Raw genomic sequence first — 21,998 nt, forward strand, 5'->3', positions numbered from 1 at the left:
AAAGCTTGTCTCTCTCTCTCTCTCTCTCTCTCTGCTTGACTCTGCAGGATGGCTTATAAGAAAATGGTAGTCGAAGCACTTTTTCAAGGAATTTAATTTTTTATAAATATATAAATAATCATTTTTATTTATAATATATAAAAATTGTTAAGCGAAATTAAAAAAAAGAAATTAGTAGAACTCTTACTTACTGTCAATATTTGTTATTTTGTATTTATTGGTATTCCGGCGTATTGAGGCGCAGTGAAGACTTGTTTCCGTTTCCTTGCAAAGTTCAATCGGTCAGACAGACCTCTAGAAGAAACTCTTTGCTCGGGGAGTTGCACGCGCGCAATGAGCCAAGTATAAAACCAAACTGTCTCGTCTTGCCACAACGCATGCATTCCTGGGGCTGGCAGCCAGCGAGGGCCCAGTCGGATCGTGATCGTTCAACAAGCCAAGCAGCCCAGGAACGAGCGAGAGATACAATATCTGTCTTATTTCTTTTCTCATTTTTTTACACACACCACAAGGTGTATAGGTGTGTGTGTGTGTGTGTCTGCTTGTGTATTTGTGTATGTTTAGGTAACGAAATCCTTAACAACAAACACAAAATGAAATCAAAAAGTCAAGAATTAGTATAATTTTATTGGTTGGCAAGAGGTACAAAAAAATAACAAAAAAAAAAGAAAAGTGCAGAGAAGAGAATAGAAGAGAAAAAAGACAGAGACGATGACGACGATGTGCCGCATTGTCGGCCATAAGAATGACACTTGCTGGCTCTTTCACACTCACTCTCACAGTCGGACAGACAGAGGGACAGAGGGGAAGAACACCGAATACCAATACAAATGCAAACAGCTATAAATGCATTTTCAACTGCCTTTTGCTCTCTGTTTGTGGAGATGACTTGACACACCCGCGCCAGGCGCAGGCGCAGCCCAAGGCAGCCAACGTGGCTGCCACAAAGGTTGGCCAACAGACCTTCTCTTTGTTGCCAGCAGGTGCTGCAAGCCAGCCACAACGACGCTGGCCACTTGGCCACCTTGGCCACCTTGGCCACTTGGGCCTGAGTAGGTGGAGCCGTCTGTCTCTGTCTCTGCCTTTTTGTTAGTTCTTCTGCATTTGCCTAGAACTATACGTGAAGTCACTTTTGCGCTCTGTCTTTCCTCTTAGTATTTTAATGCACTTAGTAATATTGATGAAGAAAAAAGGATCTTGACTGAATTAACTACGAGAATGTTTTAACTTGATTTTAACGATCGAAAATTATTTTTATAATATAATTGAATAAACTATTATAATTATATTGTAAGAATTTTTAATTGCTAAAATTTCCAGATATATTTGTTGGAAATATCGTAGATATTGTGTTAGTTTTAAGCATCTTTATTTTATATGCAAGGCTGAATAACAACATAATTATAATAATATTATTATAATTATTAATAACATAAATGTTATTTTATTGATTCTTTAAACTTGCTTTACGTTGGATAAAAATGTCCCAACAAACAGTCATTAAAAACCCAAAAGATATTTACAGATATTACAGATCTCCAGATTTTGATATGGGATTCCCGGATAAAATAATTCCCAAAGGGTCTCACAAATTCAAAGATCTCGAATTTTCGTAGAGTACAAAAAACTTTGTTTAATTATCAACTTTTCATTTCATTTTCAGCAAATATATTGATCATCGGAATTCCATTAAGACATTTGTACTTAAATTTGGATTATTTGTCTATTTAATTGCTGAATAATTACAATTAAATACGTAAAAAGCATAAAATTTAAATTCTACACATACTTATGGAATGCATGCTAAAATCAAAAATTTTAAACATACCTTTTAGACTGATTTAGTTTTCTTATATAATATTAGACTCTCTTCTCAGACAAAAAGTGTCTAAAATTTCTCGTTGTAGTATATATAAACAGAAAAAAATCCGGGATTCCGGGTTAAAGTTAATACAATGTGGTGTCAGAAATACGGTAATCCCGTATTCTTTTAAAACAAGTACATAATACTTAAATCAAGCACGATGATTCTTAACAATTTTTTTATTTTTGGCATTGTGTAAGATTTTTAGTCAGTTAGATCAAGTAATTTAGGCTACTTTGACTTTTTTAATGTTGAGTTTTTAATATCGTTGCAATTTTATGTTATTTTTTATACTTCATTTTAGAATTGAATACTGAATGCATACTTAAAAAATGCAAGCTAAAATCAAGTTTTTTAAACTTGATTTTTAGAATGAATTTTTTTTTATGTGCACATGTTTTGTTTTTTAGTGCACCGCAAAACTAACTGTCGATTGTCCACTGTCCAGTGTCCACTATGTGCAATTGGCGACATTAATGGTCGCGACGTCTGCAACTTAAGCGTTGCCAGACATTGTGGCTTTGCTTGCCACATGGTTGCAGGCTCAGAGTGGTGGCAGCTGGCGCCAAAGGCTGCTTAAGTAGCCACAGATCAGTTCACTTGACGCCGTCTGTTTGTATCTTTTTGTGAGCATCATATTTCACAGTTAAGCGAGACAAATGTATGCCCAAAAAAAATCAACTAAAAACTGACCGGAAGAGAGGAAAAGCAAACGTTTAAAGAAAAGAATAAGGCGTAAAGCATAAAGAATATCAAGCGAAAGAAGAAGAAGAGAACAATTCATTGCAGCGCATTAAGAATGTCGTCGCTGTGGCTGCGATGGTTGCGACTGCGGCTGCGACTGCGGCCAATGTGGGGCAGAGAGTGTGGTGCGGTGGTGCGGCGGTTGAGTGGTGGCTGCTGACTGGCGGCGGGTGATTCATGCCGATTGGCGGATGAGCGCAGACAGAGATGAAGAAGGCGGGCTCCAAAATCGAGAGCCCAGATCCTTTTGTATGTTAATCGCAGTCAACACGTAGACGATGTTGCCCCACGGCATATATGTGTGTATCTTTGCATCTGTGTGTGTGTGTTTGTGTATCTTCTCTGTCTGCTCCTCCTTCTCGTTTTGTATTGCTGCTTATTCTTTTCAACTTGTTATGTTTGTGTGTTCTTCCACTCTCACTGCATTCAACAAATAAACAGATACTTTCCGTCTGTCCTCAGTCTTCTCCGTATCTTCTTCAGTGTCTTCTCTCTGTCTCTCACATTAATGGCGCTGCAGAGAGCGTTCAATTTTAATGGCATTTAATTGCCCATCGCACGGGCTGGCTTATCTCACGCCCTTACGTGGCATTTGGGACCACCAGAAATCGTTGGAATTGAAACAGAAATTCGTTTTCACATTTACCAACCTCGTTTCTTACCCTTGGCCTATCTGCGGGCACCATCAATATTTGCCAGCCTTGTTGGCCCACACGGATCGTAGCGCCGGCGCTACTTTCACTGCCAAAAACAACAACAACAACAACAGACACAACAACAATTGCGGCAACTAAAAGAGTCCATTATCAGGCGGCACGCAGTTGCAGCTTCATTTATCAACTGTGTCCCGGACGCGTGTGTCATTTATAAAATCCTTGGACAGTCGGAAAATGGGAAAACTGTTACCTATTTGCAGCACTGCGCAAACGGCTTGAGACAGTTTTTGTGCATTGACCACATCCACATGGACCAAAGGAGTCGAAGTTCGTCCTGCACAGCAGGACGATCATCCCGATCCTTTTCTTGTCAGACAACTCAACGGGGGCGGGCGGGTAATTGTCCAGACGAGAATCGAAAAACGAGAGAAATTAGAGACTAGAGTCAAGACGAGCGACACGAGGCGACCGACTGATCCAGGGATATAAGTCAAAAGGATTCTCAGGGCAACAGGAGGAAGTTGAGCATTGAGGAAGTACCTTCAGACTTAAATAAAAGTCAAACTATGTAGAGAAACTGTAATAAAATTTAGCATACTTGTCACTTATTTATCAATCTGCCCTCGTATTTTCATAATTTTTTACGTCCTAATGAATATTCAGCAGTTGCAAAATTTCTTATGTGGTTTTTTTCGCTTAAGACAAATGATAATGATATTAAAAATATTAATATTGGAAATAATAATTAATATTATAAATTTTTATTAAGCATAAACATTAACATTAGCAACAGTATTAAGTGTCAAAGCTTAAGCAATGATAATAATTCATCTTCGTCTTTTCTCTTTAAAATGTAGTTGTTCTTAGGATTTCACCTGCCTGAGTACATCAATGGAATCTCATTAGTATCTGAAACTCATCTAGGATTAAACAATGATTCATTTTAGCTTTGTTCCCTGTTGTAGCAAATGTAACTGTAGCTGTATCTGTATCTGTTACTCTATTCTTTTCACTGTTTTTGTTTCGATTTCTGTAATATTGTCAGCTAATCAATTATTGAAGGGAACAGAACAAAAGTTGGTAAACAATACTCCTCGCCTGGCACGTGGACATCATTGAGCGAGTGCGCCTTTCACTGCCAGTTTGATGGAAAGGTGACAGTCAGTCAGTCAGTCAGTCAGAGGCAGTCGCTTCAGAAAAGAGAAGAGAGGCACAACACAAAGGAATCAGAAGGAGGATAAAGAGACGAAGGCAATTGACAATGTGCAGCCTGGAAGAGGAGGAGAACTCTGAGGGAGATGAGCTGAAGTTGAAGCTGAAGCTGATGTTGAGGTTTGAGGATGAATTGTTGCTCGACTGGGTCGACTGTTGTTATTGGACTTTTATTCAATTAAAACGTTATTATTGTGTACCTCAATGACTGACTGGCCGACTGGCTGACTGATTGACAGATTGACGCATTGACAAACCAACTGAGACTGGGGACTCAAAGTCTAAGTTGCGTTTTGTGAAAGCTGATCCTGGCTGGAAAACGTTTTGTTAGCCCGTTTCGAAGCAGTTTCTTGATCTTTGTTGTAATTTGATGCGTTGATTCGTTGTCCGCTGTACTCTGTCCGCTGTCCTCCGTCCGCTTCCCGCAGCTAGTTGTTGTTATTATGGCCGTTGTAGTTGTCATTGTTCTCTATTGTCTGAGACTGTTTTGTTTGTTTATACTCGCATCGAACCAACAGTCATTAGAGCTGGACAATGCATGTAATGCTTGATTTATGCGATTTTGTCTCTCGGTAACCCGATACCTGATAGCCAAAGATATTGATCTAGAGATAGATACAGCCAATATCCATATCAATAACCAAATTGTTTCCTTTTCATTAGCGCCACTTGGTAATTCCGGCACTGGCAATAGAGGAGCCGAAGGGAAGAATTGGGCTTGCCTGCGGGTGGCTTTCTGCATCGAACCTAGTCCTAGTCTAAGATCAACTCAACAGCCAAGTCTACAGTACTTGGCCATGTGGCCACTTCACTCCACTTCACTTATGGAAACAGTTTGAATTCAAATTAACACAGCGGGCAGCCCGCATAAGCATTTAAAGTCAATTGCAATTAAGTTTTATTTCGGCACCAAGTTCCCTCTACTCTGTTGCCAGGTTCCAAGTTTTTCCCCCCCAAGCTCGCAGCTTCGAGTTGTTATGTGTGAAAATATCAAAGGTGGATATTTGTTGTGGCCCTGCTCAAGTGGTTACAAATCAAATCGGCGGGTTGTATAGCGCCATCGATAAAACTTAATGGCCGATATAACTGTTAGTCCTAATGGAGTGGAGTTAGATACGGCTACACAGAGAAAAATTCAATTTGTTGAAAATAAGTTGATCAATCCTTGATGATCCTTAAAAAAAACTTGAATGAAAACAAATATTGTGAAATATAAAAAAAAAACATTCTGTTCTTATATCTTGGCAAAGTACTTCATATCTGGCTGAGAATTATATATCGCCCTATTAAAGAGTTTCTTACTTTAGTCATAACAATAAAAAAAAAAAAAACTCAAATGGAAGTATTTTTAGAATTATTTGTTAAAATCTAAAGCATATTAATATTAAATTAATTTCATGAAGCTTTGCTTCTTTTATCGATTTAAAATCCTAGACTATATTGGAGTATTAACATTTAAAAGCAGATCAGTTTTAAGAAATTTTAAACAAGAATACATTGCCTGAAACTGTTTAGGTTTACTTTGGGATCTTCCGAACCCAATTTTATAGTATTAGTGTTGTTTTATTATAATGATAAAAAAATATGTATTTATTTAATTTTTTACTGGCATTAATATTTATACAAACTTTATACAATTTTTTTCATTTATACAAATGTATGCAAACTCAAGAAAATTCGACTTAAATAGATTATTTTTAGAGAAAATTTAAAAGAAAATAAATACGAGTATAATTGGTCTTTCAATCAATTTGTTTTCTCTATATTAAATATTTTTGCAAGTGTAACTCAAAAAATTTGTATGCAGATTGAAATTGTGATTGGAATAACGATCGGGGATTCAGAATTTTCAGCATGCAACATGCAGCATCAACAGCATGAGCATTCAAATTTATTACTAATTGGGTGTGAATTGGCGGCAAATGGTTTTTGGGTTGAGTGCAGCATGCAACATAATCGAAACGGGTGCTAATTGATAGGCCTTTGATCTGAGGCCCAGTTCACGTACTTGCCACCACCACTATTTATTTACAGCAACAACAGCAACAACAACAACAAAAAATCGTGCATAAAACAAACAACTGATGAATATTGAGACACAGACATAGACACAGACAAGGCCTCAATTGGATCTCTTGAGAAAGGCACTTTATGTAATCGCCCTGCAAATGGGCTCAGAGGATAGTTAGAAGCTGTTACCAATCCGTTAACTGCACATCAAAATCATCATTAACACCGCGACTACACTTGTGCCACAGCAATTGCCCAAAGGAGGAGAGAGAGAGAGTGAGAGAGATTGCAACCGGGGGTTGCATGAGTGTCAAGTGCCACAGAGGAAACATCAAATTTTATGATTTCATAAATATTTGGCATATGAACTCGGATCAGGGAAATTATAGAGACCCTATTATTGTTGTTGTTGCTGGTGCTGTTGTGGCATGCCACATCATTTCAATGCTCAATTCCCGAAATGTTGCAATCTTGTTTATACAAACTTTCAAACACAAAAAACAACAACACAAGACATTAATTTACTTTGTCTTCGCTGTAAACACACACTCATTCAATGTTGTAAATCCACACACAAGTACATATACATAAAAACATATAACGGACTCCTCTATATACAGAATTATCTTTGTGTAATAAACTAATTTAAATAGCGCAATAATCGCCACTTACTTATGTACATAAATGTTGCTCAATATTTATTGTTTCGACAGCTTCAAGTTTATTTTAATAATTTAATCGTCACGCCTTTTATCCGCCCATTTCACTATCATATCATCAAAGTGAGCTTTGTTAACAATAATAATCATACGTATTTTTCAACCAAAACAAGCCACAAATCTTAAAGCACAGTGTTGCCAAATGGCGTTTGAATAATCTAATTTAAGTACTATAAAGGGCTGCCATTTTAGTACTTTAATAAAACAAATTCAGACAGTAGAATGTAAGAAGTGATGCTAGACAGAGGTTTCTAAATATATAACATTTTTTTTTTTGGAATAATTTTTTGGGATGGCTTACACACAAGTAATATAAAAAAACAATGCCAAAAAAAAGTATAATTAAATTTTTACTTAAAGTATATTTTGAATTTTAATATTGAAGCACATTGCAGACCTCGTTTTTTTTTTGCCAGGAAGCAACTGCAATCATCTGTCATTGGGTTTGATTTGCGGATCGTAAACTCAGTTATGGATGGATCGGTGCTTAGGGACACATGCTATAGCTCCACTCACTTTACGGCCGATCGCATAAAATGTGAAAAACTCTCGCACGCATATTTCAGTGCAATCCAAACAAATTCCAATTTCAGTTCCAATTCAAAAGAAGAACATTTTGCAATTGAGGTGAACACATTGTTGCCTGTTGCCAAGATGATAAAATTGCTTGAGAATCTGTCACCTTGTCGATCATAAATTTCATCAAGAGAAAACCACAAGAGAATCAGGGTATGAATGTGAGAATAAGGAAAAGAGAGGGAGAGAGAGAGAGAGAGAGACGTTAGATGGAGACTGAGAAAATCTTGAAACGCATTAAAGTTTACATAGAACGCGTAGTCGTAAATTGTAAACAAAATTATTGCAACGATTGCCAAATTAAGTGCAAACCGCAACTGAAATTCAATTTGCGAAAATTGCAAACTGTTTGTTTGTTTAACTTGTGTTTGTTGTTGCTGCTGTTGTTGTTTTTGTTGTTGCTTAGATTGAGATACTTATGTGGCAAATGCTGGCCAGAGTCGAGATGTTCTCGAGCCTATTTATAGTTACATAAGTTTACGATTTGTTGTTATTTCTATTATAGAGAGTAGGCGCAATATCTGCAAAAGTTTTTGTTGTTCCAGTTGTTGTTGTTGTTTATTTATAAGTGCATGTTTGACATTGAAAATAATTTATAAACTTTTGCAGCACAATTTATAAACTCACAAGTGGAAGATACAATTCTGCAGTCTTCTGTCTGCAATCTTCGCATTCATTCATTGCCAAGATTGATTCTCATTCTGTGGCTCATTATGAATGCAATTGCGACGCAGATGTTGCCACAGCATTTAACTGTAGACCAAAAATGGTTAAAATCACTCATGAAGCACACAGAGGGTGAGAAACAAGAAGAGAGACAGAGACAGAGATAGAAAGAGAAAGAGAAAGGGAGAGGGAGAGGGGTGGCAGTTAAAGAAGCCGCTGATTGATCAGTATGCAACATGCTTGAGCAGCCGCAATGTTGCAGCAACAATGCAATGCTGCTCTTCTAGGCAATTGTTGCTGCTGTCGATGTTGCTGCTGTTGCTGCTGTTGTTGTTGCTGTTGCAATGTGGTCATGTTGCCAGCTGGCATCTTGTAATGCAACGCATGACAATGAAGAACGTGCCTCGCCCCGTTGCATAGACGACAGTCGAGTCGAGTGAATGGCAATTGCAACATTCGTGTTGCTCGTGTTGCCACTGTGTGTGCCACAGTGCGTATGAATGAAAGACAGGCGCTTGCCTCCTCATCCAAGCTTCGTGCGTCTAATTTCGCATGCGCAGCCTCAGCTTCAACTCCAACATCGTCTCTACCCCCTCTTTCCTTGCTGTCTCCATCTCAGTCTCCTTCTCCTTCTTCAGCCTCATTGTCAGATCGCGTGCATTGGACATATATGGAATCGGGCGCGCATGGCGCACGTTTTAATTAGGATAATGAGTTGTTTCCGGGCAGCAGCAGCAGCATCAGCAACTGCAACAGTCGCTTCATTCACTTGACCAGTTACCAGTTGATAGTTGCCAGTTACCAGTTACCAGTTGCCACAGTGCCACAGGCCATAAATGGATAAGGCGCTCTTTTTGCTTTGGAATTACAAATCGTTGTAGGTTTAATTAAAAATTAATAAATTTATGAGTTGCCATCGCATTAGCCATGCCAATTGACTGGCCAACAACTGCAGCAATGCCACAATGCCTCAATGCCACTCTGCCATAGCAACTGCCACAACGGCCATTGATTTATGACTCTTGAAGCTTCAAGCCACAGAGTTTTGTTTTGAAACTCCGTTGAGACGAACAGGCGTCTTTCTATAGCCTGTAGCTGTTCTGGGTCCTGGCGCTGACACACACACACACACACACACACAGATACAGATACACACGCACATACACTGCGAGAGAATGACAACTTCAAGGAGCGCCGCTTGTCAGCGCTGAGTGATGCGCCCTTTGGCCACTTCAGTTGACTAATTACCAACTAAACCATGGAGCTCACCTCATTCTTTTATGAATAAAATTTTAAAACTAAAAAAAAATCAAATATGGTCGTTACACTTTTTGAATTAGCTCAAATAATTATTAACGATAAAAAAACTGATTACAACTAATAAATAAATAAAAAACAGCATAATAATGGTTAATATGTGTATATTTTGAACCATTTCTTAAAAATAAATTAAAATTAAAAATACACTTATGATCAAGTTCATATATTATCATAATGAATGTAAAATTAAATATATTGAAAGTGCTAGATATTCATTTAATTGATTTTTGATTTTTGCGAAATTGAGCAAACTTATTAATTGAACGAACATAAATAAAAAAAATTTAGTCCATTATTAATATCAATGTAGATGCTAATGATCGAAATTATATTATTGAATTATATAATTATGAATCTGAATCTGATAATAAATCGATTTTGGCTAGTTACTGAACGAGACGCTTGCCATTATTTTATTTTTAACAATCATTTTGTTATTAACACAACTAACACCGATCATTCTACTTGCTGTATAAGTCTGGGGCATCCACTGTGTGTGTGAGTGTGTGTGTGTGTGTGTTGATTGCTGCAACGTCGGTGGGCTGCCACCGGGACAAACCTCTCTAACACTTTTGAACTGGACTCCCAAACAAATACCAAATATTAACGTTCGGCATTTCATCGGGTATGTCCCGGCGCTAAGTCGTCACAAAAGATCTCTGTTGAGATCAATCGAGGTCTGCTTGGTCTCCTGCCACTTGTGCTAACTTGTCGGTATTGGTCGGTATTGATTTGTTGGATTTTTGGGGGATGCTGTGGCACTTTGGTGATGTTGTTTAATTGCCGCTCTGACAGACGCACGCATGTCAGTCAGAGGCGCTTTGCGAGTGCTTCAAATCAAAGCAAAAATTGCAGGCAGCATCAACAGACACAGATACAGATACACGTAATGATACAGCTGCAGATACTTGTGTGTATCACAGTTGTAGTTGTATCTGCGTTTGCGTTAATTTTTTGTTTATTAGGCGGTAAATATCAAAGTTGAGCATAAATCAAATGTTGGCTTCTACATATCGCGCAGATACAGATACAGGTACAGCTATAGATACAGCTATAGATACAGCTACAGCTATATCTGTAGCTAGTACTATTCCGTTGAAAACCATGTTTTTGTTCTTATTCTTGTTGTTGTTTCGAAACTTTTAATTTTTCGGCTGCGTTAATTTGTACGCTCCACAAATGCAACTTATATCTTGTATCTAGTATCTTGTATCTCACGGTCTGTTTGTTTGTTTGTTATTATTGTTGCTGCTGTTGTTGCAGCTTCCACTCGTACTAGCCATTGCTGGCGATGTTTGTTTGTACGCTCACTTGATTTTGGATTTGGCTCTGGGATCTGTTTAGTTTCAATAACCATTTTCCAATTAACACAAAACGCGTGTTTTTCACGTTAATTAATACAAAACTTTTTTATCAATATTTGCAATAAAAATCAATCAACAGCATTCGCAATTAATCAACATCAAAAGGCGGCAAGAGGCCCCAAATAGACCTCCAGGCCAATACAACGATGTTGTAGCTAAGAGATACAAAAGATACTTACGTTTAACAACAGCAATAACAACCACAACAACAATTTAATATTCACAACAAGTTGCTGCCACGCGTTTAGCGTTTTTGGCCACTTTCGGCACTTTTCCAACGAAAATCATTTGTAGTTCAATTTCCACACACTTTTGACCTTTGATTCAGTTGCTCATTTGCCTTTTACCATTTAGCAGGTTCCAGGTACTGTCTTCGCTTTTAAGTACATTTAAATTATTGTCTTATTGATTTTGTTTGACTTGCAAGCAATTCAAAAGAATTGTGAGTACAAGGAAGATTCGTGAATTCATTCGTTAGGCTAGAAGATTCACTAAATTTACGAGTACTCATCCAACCTTGCCACTTTTGCCAGATTGTACAATGTACGAAACTGAATTATGTTTTAAGATCATGTTGTTTATTTGTACTTTGATTACGTATTGCATTTTATTTATTTATTTATTTATGCAAAGAAAAATTACCAAGTATGAAAATTAAGGTAAAGATAACAAATAAAAATTAAATTAAATATAAATTATGAACTGTAAAGAAAAAAAAAGAAAGTTAGATCTTCGGTATGCAAAAATTATAAATGATCCAACATTTGTTGCAAGGATTGGAGAAAACTCAAAAAAATTCAATCAGATCAATGAAGACTAGTGTTGTTAATAGTAATAGTAATAAGTAATAAGGCTTTATCAAACAGATCAAGGTTAATAATAACTTTTAAAACGAAAAAAAAGGAAACATTTAGATGTAGTCCTAAATCTAAATTTACAAATCTGTTAAAATTAAGCTGGGATAATAATGCATGTAATGCATGTAAGATAAAGTTTTTTTAATTTTGGAACTATCTTAAATAAAGAATTTAACAATTTGATCCGATCTATTTATATTGCATTAATAGTGTATAAATACTTTGACCTTTATACGATTTGTATATTTTCGGAATCACTGGGATCCCTCAATTTTGTAATGCATTAAATTTGAATTGTTTATGTATCATTCTTTCTTATAAACACACGTTTGAAATAAGGTTTGGGGAAGTCTAAATGAATAAAATAATGTCTATTCAGAAAACACCGTTACAATTGAGTTGCATAGTAATAAATACGCCAAATAAAATGATTTCGCAATAGAAAGTTTTTCGGCTCAACAAATATAATAAGAAATGTGACTAAAATGCATCTTTATTCCGTAATCATAATAATGAATTTACAATGTGGAAATCCTTTAAATTTTAAATAATCCAAGAATTGGTCGAGTACTACTTACATTGGTTTATAATTTTTTAACATAATTCAATTTGAATCAAAATCGATACCATATTTAGATATCTTTTTAATTTTTAAGTACTACAGTGCATTACAAGATTATTCAATTCATATAAAGGTCAATGGATGCAAACCATTCAATTCGTAAATGGTAAATTACGAATTAATTCTAGAATTGAGATTAGTTGAACTGTAAAGTCGGAAGCATGTTACGATGCTTTGATGATCGAACGCCTGAGTGCATCTTTCATCAAATATGGCAGATGGTAGCAGGAGTAGTCTGTTATTTGGTCAGATCGTCAGATCATCAGATCAGGCTAGTTACAGCCAAGCGTTGAAATCAAACCAAGTGCATTAATTTATTACACAACAAACAGATTGCCACGCAAATCAATGAAATTTACGATGCATAAAAAAGATACAAAACTGCAAGTGAGCAGGCAAAAGGCAAAGGCAGACTAACGGCATAATCAATACAATTTGTGCGTTTCGCCTGAATGGTCAATGGTCCAGACACCGTCACAGATACATCCCCAATCCCACACACTAGACTAGACAGACACTAGACCAGAAAGAAAGACAGACAGACAGACACATTGAAAATTACAGCAAATGTTTGGAGATCGGCGCTCGTGCGTAGCCCAGCAACTGGAACGAGGCCAAGGGGCATGAGCAGCAGGGGGCAAGGGCTAGTACAGTGGACAACAGTCCAAGCGGCTAAGGTCGATAGTAGATAGATAATACACGCATGCCACCCACAGGCTACAGAAAGGGGGCACAAAAAGGGGTTCGTGCCCAGCATAAACTGCTACATTTAATGGCGTGCCTTCTCAAAAGGCAGCCAGCCTCGGGCTTGTGGCCCCCTCCACCACCTCTTCTTCCTCCTTGGTTTCTGGGAATCTTTGCGCCGTGGCATGTAGCGCACTTAATATTTATTGTTTATTTACACAAGCGCATTAATCGCAAAGCGCAAACGCGCCAAAAACGAGCCGCGCAATTGCCAATGGCCCCCGCCAGTATAGCCAACCCCTCCCCTTCCACCGCCCACCATCTTCCATCCCAAGAATCGTCCGTTTTAGCAATCAATGTGCACCACCCCATTAAACGCCCGCTCGCCAATCTCACCCTGGATGATCATTCACACAGATCAATTTCTGTGAGCTATAGCGAAACTTTTCCTCAATATCAGCGAGAGATCTCAAAATGAGGAAGAGACTGACGGCCGAAGGTTTTTCACTAATTTTGTGCTATCTTCATAAAACATTTAAAGTGTTGCATAGTGGTTTGAAACATCAAATTACACCTTTTCTCCGAAGAGTATTTATTTTTCAAAAACTAAAATAAAGAGAAAATAATTACATAATTTTCATAAACTCTTAATATTACCATCCATTATATAATAATAATTTAGATATTAGAAAAATAATTAAAATGGTACTGTCTTAATTTTGACTCTATAAAAAAGTCAGACATTTTTGGAGAGAATATACACATTTACTATTCATTATAATATTATCATATTTAACATTATATAAATAATATTTAGAAAATTTGAATTACTCAGTTCTTTTGCTTGACTGCTTAAATTAGTTATTTTTTAACATTCAGTCAGTGAGTAAACGGTTTCTTTCTGATAACAACTAAGTATAACAATAGGCAATCATATGACTATATTGCGCATATCACATAGAAGTAAACAAATGTATAACGATTCATTTGATATGCCTCATAAAATTGGAATTCTAAATACGATGCAAATTAAAATCGGTCTATCTCTCTCTCTCTCTCTCTCTCTCTCTCTCTCTCTCTCTCTCTCTTTTATGTATCTCTATATCACTTTCTGTATCTTTTGTTGGCCTCTTAGTTAAAAATCGCATCAAATGCGCATTTATTAATATATGGATAAATTTTGACCCACTGTAGCGTTTGGTATACCGCACCTGTATGTCGAATCTGATCAAAACGCATTTGTATTCTTTGGTAGATTTGGCTTTTTGCGTTTCAATATTTAGTTAGAAAATGTGTTTTTTTCGCACAAGCTCATTTAATTGGTAATTTATGGCTTGGACCTAAGTATTGGCAGCGGGACATAGCGGGGGGCGTGGCGTGCCAGGTGGTAGGGCGGGGAGGGTGAAACTCAGGTAGTTTGCCAGCCGGCGTGCGAGGTAAAATTTTGCTACATTTTTGATAATTGCGCTGATTTGTTGCCGCTTTTGTGTTTTTGCCAAATCAATTTTTGCAACTTTGCTGCACGTTGTGAGAGCACGTAGTACATTTTGGAAATATAAATAAACAGAAGCGAGTATCTACAACACACATAGACATACGCATTTGTATCTACACGCACGCAGTTTGTGAACACTCGTGTACTTGAGAGATTTTCCCACCGAAATAGAAAAAAAAATGGGTAGATTGTTACACAGTGCCAAGAGTGAAGATCCGAGATTCGAGATTCAAGAGATTCGAGAGTCATAAGCACAACTTTGCTCTTGACCAGATCATTAATTATGCAATCAGAAGTAGCAGATAGAGCGATTTATGGGCATAAATCACACGCTCATCGAGTTCAGCTCAGCGAACATTACAACGTTGAAAATTTGCATAATTCCTGGAAGTCAATCGTCGTGCCGAAAATGCGTAGATACCACAAGGCATGTGAAACTGTATACATATATGTATGTGTGTGTGTTTGTGTGTGTAGATGTATTGGGGGGAAAGATGCCCAAGTTGAAGTGGCTTAATAGCTGGAGAAAACAAGTGAAGTTCAACAGTTTGGAGAGCACTCGAATGCGATGTCGAAAGAAAACACTCCAGCAAGGAGATAACGTACAATGTTGAGAGACTCTGGCAGCAGGAGTAGGAAGGAGAAGACTCTCTCGAAGAATCCCTTAAGTTAGCCACGGCCTATTGAAAATGAAAATAACTTAATGCAAAGTAAGCGGCAGAGGCAACAGCTACAACTACAACTACAACAGCAACTACAGCAGCAACAGCAACAACATCAACGACAACATTCAACTGTTCAACTGTTCAACTGTTCATGAGCAAACAAAATAGGCAACAACACTAACAACAAACAACAACGGCAACAACTACAACAAGAACAACATGGAACATGGCCACAACTCGTTGGCTTCGTTGGCTCTTAACGAGGCCGACATCAAACAAAACGTTGACCAGAGGCTGTCCAAGATCAGGCCCAGAGTCAGCCCGACTCTGCTATGCAAACAATGCTAGACGAGCAAGGCGAACACATGTATGCATTTATGTGTGTGTGTGTGTGTATTTGTGTGCGTATGATGTCCACGTGATTGTGTGTGTGTGTGTGTAGCTGTATTGCTAACATTTCACTCAACATACGAGGCACTCCAAGGCGCAGCCTAACAAGAGAATCAAATTCTTAATGCGTTACAATGACGCCCAAATACTCTTTCTAAAATCTTACAATTATTAGAAAAATAATATAAGTACAAAAATATATGTATAGGGTAAATTTAATAATATATTGTTTAAAAACAAATACTATTTGAAAAGAAAGATTCAAAAAATCAAATTGAAATAAAACAAAATAAAAATTTAATTTAAATAGGAGTAGTATTATTGTGTTATAAAAATTAAGTAAGAACTAGTCGAAAGGGCACGACTGTTAGATACCCTATGACCAGGTTTTAATTAATATTTTGTAAGTTAAACTTAATGACATCAAACTAATTTCATACATGTTTAAAAGTTATTTAAATCTATTACACAATAAATCATACATCAAATTGAAATTACGTGTTAAAATCTTAATGATATTTTATATTTAGATTATGGTATCAAAATCACAACAAATGATGTAAACAGATATAGAAGCGTTAAAATTAATCAGTGATAATAACTCAAAAGTCAAATTTTGTTAAATTCATAATATAGAATTGAAAAATTATTTGCTCGATTACTCATTCCTATTGAGTGTTGCATTTTTAATAAACAAGCTGTGATACTCATTCTCTCTTGAGTATTTTCAACAACACGCTCAGCTCCTCTCGCCTTGCTGGTAATGTGAAAAATTTCTTAGTCAAATATTGACCAGGCGCAGAAGCCGAAGACGAAGACGAAGTCGAAGTCGATGCTAAAGCTGAAGCCAACAACCAGAAGGCTGACGAAGTTGATGATTTTTCAATTTGGGTTTTGTAGTTTTCCGCTGAATGCAGCTGTTGTTGTCGTTGTTGTCGATGTTGATGCTGTTGTTGCTACTGCTGCTGCTGCTCTGGAAGCACTTTAAAGCAGTTCAATTCTTTTGTCAAGGCTTTCGGTGTGCTGTTTCTTTTTAGTTTTGCCGCTTGGCAAATGTCGCAGGTAAGCAGCAAGAACAGAAGAAGGGGAAGCGACAATTGAGCTACCGAAGCTGTAGGCAAAATATTTGAACATGTTTAGTGATTTGCTGTTAAGTAGCTGGTAATGCATACTCAAATTCCGAGTGCTTGAGAGGAAGGCGACAGTGGGGAGACAAATTAATTGTTTGACTGCAAGTTTGTGCCAGGCATGCTGGCCAATGCCATTTCCAGGTCCAGGTCCAGGTCCCGGTCCAGGTCCAGTCAATTCTGGTATGAATGATGACAGCTTTAGCGTTGGCGATGATCAACGATGGGGCAGAAGAAGCGCGCGCGTCTCTTGCCACTAACGCTGCTGCCACAACTGCTGCAGCATCAATGTTTGTTTATTTATTTGCTTTTAGCTGTTAATAATTTATGTAAGAAGCTGCGGCAAACGTGTGGGCACTTGGAAAATAACAAACATTGTACGGGCCACATTTACTCGCATCGCACATTGATCGCAGCTAAAATGCGATTAGCAACGAGAGAGTGAAAGACAAAATTATGAATCTGAAACGCATTGCTTTGAATTGTCAGTCTCGATTTTACGAGTATTTATTTTATTTTTTTTTTTCATGGCAAACACACGCATTTCTAGTGGTTTTCTTATCGGCCACATATCACTTGGCATCAATTAGCATTAGTAATGAGATTTTAAATGCATTTCGGCTTGCGTGTTTGTCGAAAGCGTTTTAAAGATCTGTCAAACGCTGCGTATGCGTGATATTTGTTATACATCGGGTAAACGGATCTGCGGGTCTGCTATGGAGTCTGTATGTCTGTCTGTCTGCTTAGCAGTATAGACCTAAGTAAGTGGCCGGTTGACTTTGACTTTCTTTTCGTAATGAAAACCAGCGTAGATTTTCAGTCATTGATCATATAGATTAGAGATATATGCAAGTGTGGATTGGTTCAAGATATTTATTATTGATTTTAACTAGACTTTAAGGGCTATAAAACTTAAAAAATTATAAGTAATGGACATTTATTGAGAAGGAATTTAAATCCCAAATTAAACAAGAATTTAAGTGCAGGATTATCATTCAATTCGAATAATTTCAATATTTTCCAATAACATATCAGAAACTAAGGCTAAATTTAAAAAATAGATAAAAAATTAAGAGGTAATTCAACAAACCTACTTCTATCAGTCTCCAAAATTATAATTAAGCAAAATTTTCAAATCATTTAAATTCACATTTAAAATTTTCATTATATTCTCAAATTAAATTGTTGATTGATCAATTTCTTGAGAATATATATCAACGTCAATTAAAGATAAAAACAATACATTTGCTATACAACAGAACTTCTATAGAAAAACTAACGTTAAGGGCATTCATATTTTCAGGCTCATAGAGAGACATAGACGTACTGTTTAGATTTTGTTCTAAGAATAGACATTATTAATTATATCAATGCATTGCCAGGTTTCCCACTAAACATACCGAAAACTACCCACAATAGAAATACCTGCAAATACTTTGTAAATTTTTTGCCTCATTTAGCGGGAACAAAAAACGATTTCAACAATATAAGTAAAGCAAATGAGCTCAAAAGAATCATCGCTACACAAAATAAAAAAATAAATAGTAGTATTAAAAATGTAATTAAGCAGTTTTGTGATGTGAAAGTTTAAATACACTTATTTTTAATTACTGTTTCTTTTTATTCCCTGAGTCCATTGAAAATGGGCAAAAAAGGGTAAAATGTGTTTAGCTGAATGTATGCAACATGCAACATATATTCTTGATCAGGATCAATCGCCGAGTCGATTGAGCCATGTCCGTCTGTCTGTCCGTCTGTCCGTCTGTTTGAACGTGTCGATCTCAGAGACCATAAGAGCTAGAGACTTCAAACTTAGTAAGTAGGTTCCTGGATACTGTACGCAGATCAAGTTTGTTTTTTTTTTGGATCGGACCTCTATATCATATAGATGGCATAGGAACGATAGATCGAAAATTAAGTCTTAGGATGAAAAACTTCTTTGTTTTTTTAAATATTAGAACCAAACCGATAGAATATGTATGTGGGCTGGTATTATACAGCCTGACCAAATTTGGTTAAAATCGGTTGACTATTTCACATAGCTGTCATAGGAACGATACATCGAAAATGAAGTTTTAGTATGAAAAAGTTTTTTGTTTGTTGAGATATTAGAACCAAACTGATAGAATATGCATTTAGTTTAGTTTTTTACATCCTGGCTTTATTTGGTTCAGATCGGGTTCCTATATCATATAGCTGCCATAGGAACAACAGGTCGAAAATCAACTTTTAGAACAGAGTACCCGGGCACAGGGTATTCTACTTTTGAGCGTGCCCAACTGTAGCCGCCCACTTGTTTAATATAAGAAAATGTGATGAAAACGGGGAATTTGATGATAATGTAATGATAATGATATGTACCCTTCAAGTTAATAGTGTAAATATTATATTTAGCTGCTTATTCAGATTGCAAATTATATATATTTTTGGTAGCACTTGTTGCCATCGGAAATTAACTCTTTAACTACTCAACACAATACATTTCCCGACACACATATAAAGGCTTCGAGAAGTGAGAAGTGAATGCAAGTAACTGTAAATATATAGCTATATTAAGTGGCTAATATAATCAAAAGGTATATATATAAATGTGTACATATAATAGATTTAATAGATGTAGAAGAAAATGCCAAACAACATCGAGAGAGCAGTAGAAAGCATTGAAATTAGCAGCTAAACAAGTGGCAACCAGGGAAGTCTGCGGCGGCTTTATAATAAACAAATGAACTGCCAAAGAATTGCACGTAGCGTACTTTAAACATAAACAAAACAAAAGCAAATTGCCAACAGACCAACTTGTGGGTGCAGGTGTCTAAGAGGATCGGGAAGAGGCAGAGGTTGGGGCAAAAAGAGTAGCCATAAAAATATCAGAAACACTCGAAATGAACAGCTAGACAAAATGCCGAATTATATATATCTATATATACATCGATATGTATTTACTCTAGCTAATACTATATATAAGGTATGTTGTGTGTATGGTAAACAGTTGTGTGTGAACTCCATTTGGCGCTAGCTGCGAGTCGATCTCTTGCTGTGATTTTTATGCACAACAAGCGGCTGCAGATGATGCAAAAAACAATTTTTAATCGAAACGAATTAATGAGCAGTGCGGAAAGCGCAGAAAGAAATCATTTTTGTCGAAATCGTTAAAAGTACGCGCGCCTCGTCGATGATGATGATGTCCTGCGGCGCCGCAAACAGATACAAATGCAAGGCAACACAGATACAGATACAGTATCTCGTTTGGTTAACCTTGACCACTGTGCCGACGCCCAGCTGGACGGCAAAAACGCATCTCAATAATGATGATGTTGCAAGTTTGCAAGTTGGCAAGTTGGCAAGCTGTAGCAATTTAGCGAGGTTGCAAGTTGGCCAAGTTGATTTTTGCCAGGCAACAGCAGCCACCTGTAAACGAACACTGTCTAAATATTTAGTAAGCCAAAAAGCGTTTTATTGATTTGTTGCTGTGCTGGATATGCGTTCATGGAAATTGAACGATCTCTCTATATCTCTCTCTTTCTTCCTCACTTTCAGTCTGAGTGCCATTCTCTCACTCTCTTGCCAAAGATTCGCATTCTTGTTTCGCAACCTTGACCAAAAGCGCCAAAACCAAAACATATTGCATACATATGCGCGCCTTGCCGGCCGGCATAGAAGAACGGTACGGAAAGCATCGGCATAGAGAGCACTGTATATATTATAGTATACACTAGCTATAGATCGTGGTGTATCTACACTGATAAAAAAAATGTTCTAAAATCAAGATTTTCGTCTCAAACTAAGAATTTTGGTCTAAAAAATGCGTCGAGAACATATAATTCTTAGATTTAAAAAAAAAAACACATCTTGGTTTTGAGAACATTTCAAAAACGTCCAAGTACTTATTTTAAGAATAAATGTTCTTGAAATTAAAATAAAAAAATAAATAAATAAAAAATAATTTTTTTAATTCATTTTTTTTTTATTCTTAGTTTTGACTTTTATTCTGTCTTGGTAATTTTTTAAATGTTATTTTAATTTGTTACGAGTGGGATTCGAGCCGGCGCCTACTGCTTTTCACTGCTACTGAAGCGGTTTCTCTAACCGCGACGGAGCCACTATTTGTTTTAAATGAAATTGTATGTATTTATACTTTTCTAAAAATATTATTCTTGAATTAAGAACTTTGATTTTCAAGATTAATATTCTTAGTATTAGTATATGGTCTTAAAATGTGCTTATTTTAAGAACAACATTTTTAAGATGAATGTTCTTGATTTTAGAATTTGGTCTTTTTTTTCAGTGAAGGTGCTATTTTTATGGCTTGATGCCGCCGTCGACGCCACGTTTCAATGCCCCTGAATTTATGTTTGGCCATTAGCATCAACAAGCGCGCCTCGAATAGCGCAATTAACTTTTCAAAGTACATATTTCAATTATTATAATTTATCCGTGAATTTGGCCATCCATAAGTTTTTTTAATGGCCAGAGCTACCGCGAGCCAGCGCCAGTTATAAGGTCATAAATGATTTCAATATTTCACTACCCTGCACTAATTTCAATACCCCGAAATTATCATCCAACTGGCAACTAAGCTAACTTGCTAGTCCTTTAGTTAATTATCATTAATTAAGTAAATTATAGATTAAAATTCATCTCTACATGTGCATATTTTTAATTTAGGCATTTAACAGTTTAGCGATTTTTATAGTGTATCTTAAGGTTAGTTTACATTGTTTGGGTGGCTCTTAATTGACTTTAATGGTTCTATTATTTACAGATGAAAGTTGCATGAAAATTCCAAGGCTAAATCTAGCGATAAAAGCCTAGTTAGTGGTCATGGTTGAAACAGAGAACACACAGATGGACGAAAGTTCATTTACCCGAAAAAACTATCAACTAACTTGAGGCGCATTTCAAATATGCTGTTAAGAATATATTTTTTTATTTTATGATTATAATAGAAATAATAATACAGAGACTACTGTCAGCTAATCATTTAACAGGGTGAGAGAAATATTAATTTGATAGAATGTTTAGAGTAA

The 21,998-nt window shown here is 36.6% G+C and overlaps 1 protein-coding gene across 1 annotated transcript in view; it reads right to left on the reverse strand.

Annotated features, from left to right (window-relative positions):
* The window catches only part of LOC117780043 (protein decapentaplegic), a 40,397-nt gene that overhangs the window by 10,321 nt on the left and 8,078 nt on the right, over positions 1–21,998 (reverse strand). The gene's annotated exons all lie outside the window — the stretch shown is intronic.

The sequence above is a fragment of the Drosophila innubila genome, assembly GCF_004354385.1.
Source record: "Drosophila innubila isolate TH190305 chromosome 2L unlocalized genomic scaffold, UK_Dinn_1.0 4_B_2L, whole genome shotgun sequence".
Classification (NCBI taxonomy): domain Eukaryota; kingdom Metazoa; phylum Arthropoda; class Insecta; order Diptera; family Drosophilidae; genus Drosophila; species Drosophila innubila.